This window comes from Mastomys coucha, unplaced genomic scaffold (genome assembly GCF_008632895.1).
Source record: "Mastomys coucha isolate ucsf_1 unplaced genomic scaffold, UCSF_Mcou_1 pScaffold1, whole genome shotgun sequence".
Lineage (NCBI taxonomy): Eukaryota > Metazoa > Chordata > Mammalia > Rodentia > Muridae > Mastomys > Mastomys coucha.
The window spans coordinates 25,633,041-25,641,451 of NW_022196891.1; positions in this window are offsets into that span (position 1 = coordinate 25,633,041).

Below are 8,411 nucleotides of genomic sequence, written 5' to 3' on the forward strand. Positions count from 1 at the left end.
GGGAAAGGAGAAATTTACATGTAAATAAAGAAAATATCTAATAATAATAATAATAATAATAATAATAAGACAGAGCTTCTCTGTCTAGTCTTGGCCGTCCTGGAACTTGGTGTGTAGATCATGCTGGCCTCACATTCGAGACCTGCCTGCCTCTGCCTCCTGAGTCCTGGAATTAAGGGTATACACCATCACCCCCTAGCTGGAACCATATCTACAATTGTCACTTGACATTTACATGTGCACCTGCAAATGCATGAAAACATATACCTTCAAACACACGCATGTATTCACACATGCACACAGATACACAGAAAGAAGGTACCACTAGAGAGAAACACGAACCACTTTATCTTAGCACACCTAGTTCATGTCATTCTGAGAGCATATGTGGGGTATCTGATACCTTCCTGACTGGTACATTTTCTGGTCATCAGAGTATGACCTCTGGGTCGACATTGAATGTTGTACCTCAGGTTCTGTGTGATATTTATTCTTGATCTCAATTTGACTACATCTGGAATGAACTAAGGCCAAAATGACTGGGCACAACTATGAAAGGTTTTTTTCTTAATTAAAATCATTAGAAGTGAAAAAGACCTAATTTTTTTGAATTTATTTTTTTATTTTTTATTAGATATTTTCTTTATTTATATGTCATATGATTTCTCCTTTCCCAGTTTCCCCTCAAAAAAAAAACCCACCAAAAAACAACAACAAGAACAAACCCCTATTCCCTCCCCCTTCCCCTTGCTTGCCACCCCATCCTCTCCTGCTTACTGGCCCTGGTATTCCCCTGCACTGGGGCACAGAACCTTCACAGGGACAAGGGCCTCTCCTCCCATTGATGACTGACTTGGCCATCCTCTACTATACACATGCTGCTGGAGCAATCAGTCCCACCATGTGTACTCCTTGGTTGGTGTTTTAGTCCCTGGGAGCTCTGAGGGTACTAGTTAGTTCATATTGTTGTTCATCCTAGGGGGCTGCAAACCCTTCAGATCCTTTGGTCCTTTCTCTAACTCCTTCATTGGGGACCTACTTCTAATTTACATCTTTGAGGCAATGATTTTTTTTTAATTCTTCTCCCATACATTTCATGATGGCCACCATTTCTCTCCTTCTATTCCCTTCCAGTCCCTCTCTTCCATCTTTCATCTCCTCCAGATCCACCTCTCCTCTGTTTGCCTTCAAAAACCAGAGCAGTTCTCTCAGAAATATCAACTGAACATGGCAAAACAAGTTACAATAATACTAGGCCTAAATCCTCATAACAAGACTGGACAAGGCCACACAGTAAGAATAAAGGGTCTCAATTCAGGCAGAAGAGTCAGAGATAGCACCCGCTCCCACTGTTGGAAGTCCCACAAGAACACTAAGTTACACAATAAGAGCATACATGTAGAAGACCTAACTGAGACCCATACAGGATCTGTGTTTGTCAGTTCAGTCTTGATGAGCCCCATGAGCCCTGCTTAGCTGCTTCTGTAGGCCTTGTTCTCATGGTGTTCTCAAACCCTCTTGCTCCTACAATCCTTTCTCCACCTCTTCTGCCAGATCCTACTAGCTCCATCTAGTGTTTGGCTGTGGGTCTCTACATCTACTATTAGTTGCTAAATGCCATCTCTCTGATGACAACTGGGCTAGGCACTGATACATGAATATAGCAGAATATCATTAGGAACTGCATAATTTTTATCTATCTGTCTATCTATCTATCTATCTATCTATCTATCTATCTATCTATCTATCTATCTATCTATCTATCTATCTATCTATCTATCCACTCATCCACCCATCCATCACCCATCACCCATCATCCATCCATACATCCATCCATCTATCCATTGCCTGTTGTATTTGGTTCTATCCTAGGTCTTTGGGTTGTCCTGCCTCTGGTTCTTAGGCACCTCAATGCCACATCAGTCATGGGCTCCCTCTCATAGTATGGGCCTCGAGTTGGACTAATCACTGTTTGGCCTCTTTCACAAGTTTTGCATTGCCATTATCGCAGTACATTTTGCAGGCAAGAGAGATGGCAGATTTATAGGTCAGAAATTTTGTGGCTAGGTTAATGTCACAGTCCCAATGCTGTGAACATTTCTGGTTATAAAAGGTGGCCAGTTCAAGCTTTATATCTCGCACTTCTAGGAGATTTCACTAAGGTCACCCTCATAGATTCCAGGAAGTTGCCACTGTACTAAGTTTCTGCATTGCCCCATGAAAGCTGCCCAATTTCAGTTGTCTTTTCCAGCACTCTCTTCCTGATCCCTCCTGTTACCATCTCCACTTATCCTCAATCCATCCACAAAATCTATTCTAATTCCCCTTCCCAGATCCATGTGTCCTCACTTAAGTCCTCCTTGTTAAAGCCCTCCTCTCTAGGACTGTAAATTGTAGCATGGTTATCCTTTACTTAATAGCCAATATCTATTTAAAAGTAAATGCACACCATGGTTGTCTTACTGGGTCTGGTTTACCTCACTTGGGATGATTTTTTTCTAGTTCCACTCATTTGGCTATAAATTTTATGAAGTCATTTGTTTTTAACTGCCAAGTAATACTCTGTTATACATGTACATTTTCTTCATTTGTTTTTCATCTGAGAGACACCTAAGTTGTTTCTTAGTTTCTGGTTATCATGAATAAAGCTGCTATGAACATAGGTGAGCAAGTGTCCTTGTGGTAGAATGGAGTGTCCTTTGGATGTATGCCCAAGTATGTTATAGCTACTACATCTTGAAGTAGATCAAGTCTCAACTTTCTGATTTTCATAGTGGCTGTACAAGTTTGCATTCCCACCAGCAACGGAGGAGTGTTCCCTTGTCAGTATGGGCTGCCACTTGGGTTCCCTTGTCATGTTCCCCTCTCAGCATCCTTGTCAGCATGGGCTGCCACTTGTGTTTTTCATGTGACCATCCTGACAAGTGTAAGATAGTATTTCAAAGTAGTTTTGGTTTCTATTCCCTTTGATGGCTAAGAAGGTTGAACGTTTATGTGTTTCCCAGCCACTTGAGATTCCTCTGTTGAGAATTCTCTGATTAGATCTATAGTCCATTTTTAATTGGATTATATGGTATATTGATGTCTTGTTTCTTGAGTTCTTTATATATTTTGGTATTAGCTCTCTGTCAGATGTGGAATTGGTAAAAATGTTTTTCCATTCTGTAGGCTGCCATTTTGTACTATTGACATTATCTTTTCCCTTACAGAAGCTTTTCAGTTTCATGAGATCCCACTTATTGATTTTTCTTAGTGCCTGTACTATTGATGTTCTTTCCAGGAAGTTGTCTCCTGTGCCAATGTGTTCTAGGCTACTCTCCACTTTCTTTTCTATCAGGTTAAGTGTATCTTGTTTTATGTTGAGGTCTTTGATCCACTTGAACTTGAGTATTGCGCAGGTTGATAGATAAGAATCTATTTTCACTCTTCTACATGCTTTTATCAAGATAGACCAGAACCATCTGTTGAAGATGCTTTTTTGTCCCTCTATATATTTCTGGCTTCTTTATAAAAAATCAGGTGTCCATAGAAGTATGGATTTATGTCTGGGTCTTTGACTTAATTTCACTGACCAATCTGCCTGTTTTTAAGTCAATACCATGTAGTTTTTATAGCTCTCAAGTAGTTTTAATCTCAAGTACAGCTTGAGATCAGGGATGATGATACCTCTGGAAATTCTTTTAATGTACAGATTATGTAGCTATCCTGGGATTTTGTTTTACTATATGAAGTGGATTATTGTTTTGTCACAGTCTTTAAAGAATTGCGTTGGAAGTTTGATGGGGACTGCCTCTAACTTGCATATCGCATTTGGTAGGATGGCCATTCTCATTTTGTTAATTCTACTGATCCATGAGCATGTGAAATCTTTCCATTTTCTGATGTCTTCTTCAGTTTCTTTCTTGAAAGACTTAATGATTTTGTCATACAAGTCTTTCACTTACTTGGTTAGAGTTACCCCAAGATATTTTATATGATTTGTGGTTGTTGTGAAGGATATTGTTTCCCTGATTTCTTTCTTGGTCTGTTTGCCATTTGTATATAGGAGGGCTACTTGTTTTTTTGTGTTTGTTTGGTTTTTTTTTGGTTTTGGTTTTTTATTTTCATTTTCGTTTTTGTTTTTATTTAATCTTGTACCCAGTCACTTCACTAAAGGTGCTTATCATCTGTAAGAGTTCCCTGGTAGGGTTTTTTGGGGTTGCTTTTGTATACTATTATCTACAGCTTTGTTAAATCCAGAACTTTTGAGGTGGGAAGACCCAACTTGAATCTGAGCCACACTGTCTTAGTTAGGGTTTCCATTGCTGTGAAGCAATACCATGACCAAAGCAACTCTTATAAAGGTCAACATTTAATTGGGACTGGCTTCCCGTTTCAAAGGTTCAGTCCATTATCATCAAGGCAGGAAACACGGTCTTATCCAGGTAGGCATGCCACTTGAGGAGCTGAGAGTTTTGCATCTTGTTCTGAAGGCAAACAGGAGAAGACTACTGTCTTCTAGGCAGCTAGGAGGAGGGTCTCAATGTCCACTTCCACACTTCCTCTAACAAGGCCACACCTACTTCAACAAGACCACACCTCTTAATTGTACCACTCCCTGGGATAAACATATTCAAACCACCATACACACCTTCTGCTGGCAGCCTGTATAAAGGATATGGAAGAAGGAAACATATTCTTTTTTAGTCCAGCTGCTCTTTATTTTGCTAGAGTTCATTCCTTCACTGGCATTAGAGACTACTTCTTCGGGATTATGGCATATAGTGTCACCAGTTGTGACATCCAGCATTGTGGGCTAAACAACTACTGAGTTCTTAGACCTTCTGTTGGTAGACAGCTACTGTTGGACTACCTAGCCGCAGCCTATAAGCCACTCTCATAAATCTAATATTTCTATTAGATCTGTTATTCATATATGTTCATACATATCTATGAATTCATATATATTCATATAAATATATGTGAGACTTTCTCTCTATAATTTTATTCCTCTTGAGAACTCTGGCTAATACACCCTATTTTCCTTTCCTCTTTTTTGAGATACTGACCTGAAGCTCATTTAGTAGAGTAGGTTAAGTGGCCATCAAGCTCCAAGATCTGCCTATCTTCACATGCCCAGGTCTGGTATTACAAGAACACACCACTAGAATGTTTTTATATGAATATTAGGGACAGGTCTTGATTATTTGCCCAGGACCTCCACTGTGAACTTCTTATGGCAGCTCGTCAATGTGATCTTATGAACTAAACTCAACTCAGGACAGCAACACTGTTATTTCGACAAAAATTAGTGTCTGTCATATTTAGAGTTTTATTGCCATGGTGGGAAGCATAGTGGTATGCAGGCAGTCAGACATGGTGCTAGAGAAAGATCTGAGAGGCCTACCTCTTGATCTGCAGGCAGCAGGAAAAGTCTGCACACTGAGTGTGGCTTCGACATGGAGACCTCAAAGCCCACCCACTGTGACATACTTCCTCCAACAAAGTCACACCCACTCCAGCAAAACCACACCTACCTATGTGTACCATTCCCTATGGGCCTATGGGGAGGGAATTTTATTAAAACCACCACAGAGTCTATCTTGGTAGACTTAGACTCAAAAGACTTGTGCCATTTCAACTGCTCTGCTCATTGGCGGTGGCCTACAAGAGAGGAGAATTTCTGCTGTTGCCCAGAACTCATGACCTCTGATAGATAAGAGGTCATGACTTTCCTCTTGGCTGCACATTCTCAAACCTCACTGGCTCTGGCTTCAGATTGCCTCCTTGCTCCCCCTGTCCAGTTTAGGAGCAATCTAGCCTGCTCCTCTGGGCTGGCCAATTTTCTTTTTGTTCAGTGTGCCTATTGTGAATTCTTTAAAACTCCTGCACTCATCATTTTAGAAGGCAGCCTCACCCCTGCCGGGTTTTCCAAATTCTTTTTATAAACTCTCTAAGCTACAAAATTGGACCCAGATACCATCAACCACGAGTCTGAAAAGTCATATCTGGCCATTTTGAAATTTCTAAATAAAATAGAAGGAGGAGGAGAAGGCACAGCACATATTAATGGACCGTGACAAACACAGGCTACTTCCTGAGCATACTTAGTATTTGTCTTTATTTCTGGAATGTCCTCCTGCTGCTTTTACTATCAGTCTTTATTTGTTCTTGACAAGGTTCATAGAACAGGAGAGAAGGAGAGAAGGCAGGAGGGAGTACAGGGGAGCCATTTGTTAAAATAAAATAATTTCAAAAGAAAGGAAGAAAAGAAGGAAGGAAAGAAGGGAGGAAAGAAGGAAGGAAAGAAGGAAGGAAGGAAGGAAGGGAGGAAGGAAGGAAGGAAGGAACCTGATTCCAACATCATCACAACCCCTGATGCTGGGAGACTCCTGAGACTCTGTTTCCTCTAGGGAGGGTCATGTTTCACCTGCTGTGACCTTGAGTCCTCATTTTCCTGGCTTGTCTTCTGAGTCCAGCACGGCACGCAGTACAGATGTTTAATAACCAGTGGTTTCATGTGTGTATGTGATGTGTAGGAGGATTAATCTCAGGTATTGTTTCTCAGGATACATCTACCTCCCACCCCAGCCCTTTTTGGAGACAGGATGCCTCCCTAGCCTGTCACTCACAAATTTGGTGAGGCAGTTTGACTATGGAGCCCAGGAATCTGCTTGTCTCTATCTTCTTAGCCCTAGGATTATAATCCCATGACACCCTACTCAGTTTTTTTTCCCATGAATTATGAGGTTTGAAGTTACTGCAAACATTTGGCCCTTCTCCTCAGTACCAGTTCCACTGATCTTGGGTCACAATTTAAAAACCTGGTCAATTTTTAGTGAATGCGATTTGTTATTTATCACATTCAGAGAGTGCTTCGCGCTTTAACATATATGAGGGCACAGCAGCCACTGTGCTTTTTGTCAGTTTGGGAGATTGGAGTCAGATTTTTTAAGCTTGGACTGCAAACACTTTACCACCTGAGCCATCTCTCTGCTCCTCCCCAGATATCACTGTGTGTGTTTATATGCCTTCATTCTGGCATATGTACACATCTGTCCATGCACATGCCAATGGACAATCTTGTCCTTCCTCAGATACTACTACTACTACTACTACTACTACTACTACTACTACTACTACTACTACTACTATATTTAGACAAGTTCTCTCATTGGCTTGAAACTTGACAAATAAGTTGACTTGGTTGGTCAGCAAACCCTGGTGACCTACCTGTCTTGCTTCCGCAGCACCCTAATTCTAAGTTTGAGCCATTATACCCAGCTTTTCTTACATGATGAGGTCTAGGGATTGAAATCAGGTATTCATGTCTTCAGAACAAGCCTTTTACAAACTGGGCCTTCACCCCACTTCCCCAGTGTACGGTGACAAATGCATCCACCAAGGTTGGCATTGTAGAAGGAGGGAGTCTCTTGTGTAGGGTGGCTTCAAAGAATGCTTTCTTTTGCTTGTCATCTGAACGTATGTAAGACGACTGAGGCTCTTTGGATGTCATTGGAGTATCAGACATAGGAGAGTCTTTCTGAAACAGGGACCTTGCCGTTCCTGTGGACTGTTATTTCTAAGGTCACTATGGGCATTCTGGGTTCTCCATGCTCCACTGAGGAACTGATAATTGCTTTACAATGCTTCCTGTAAATCCAGAGCTGTTCTAGGAACTGTTATAAATCAGTAGAGCTAGTAAGGTTTGTTATCTGATTATGAATAACATGTGTGGAAAAGAAATCCAAGAGAATGCCTTTTAGAAAGTATAACGGTAAAAATTGCATGGTATTGTGTCAGAAAGCAAGGTTAATGGATTTAACAAACTTCACCCCTGTTTCTCATCTCTCCATAATAGGATTCTCACACTGAAGCCTGTGGGGCAGTGTAGGGCAGTGGTCTTTTCAGACAACTAAGGCTCAGTCGAGTAATGGCCTTGAGCTCTGGAGCCTCAGTGGGCAGTTTTCTGCTTGCAGGGTGTGGAAGGAGCTTGGCTATAACTCCTGAGTTTTTGGTTCTTGTTTCAGTCACAACCCCTCACAGTTGCCCCCCCCCCCCCCCCCCCCCCCCCCGCAGGAGGTAGGTGCTCTATCAGGCAGACAATGCCCCAAGCTCCCAGCATTCTAGCTGGACCTTACACCCAGTCATCTGACCACAAGCCAGGCATGCCACACGCCATACAATATAAGGGGCGGTTTGCCCCCTCCTCACTCTCTTGCTCTTTGTTCTCTTCCCTCTCTTGCTTCTTCTCTTCCTCTCTTGCTCTCTTACCCTCTTCCTCCTCTCTGTTGCTCTTTGTTCTCTTCTCTTGCCTTCTTGCTCTCTTGCTTTCTTTCTCTCCTTTCTCTCTCTCTCTCTTCTCCTCTCCTTACTCTCCTTTCCTTCTCTCTACTTGACTGGCCTATTTTCTCTCTCTTTTTTTTTTTTAT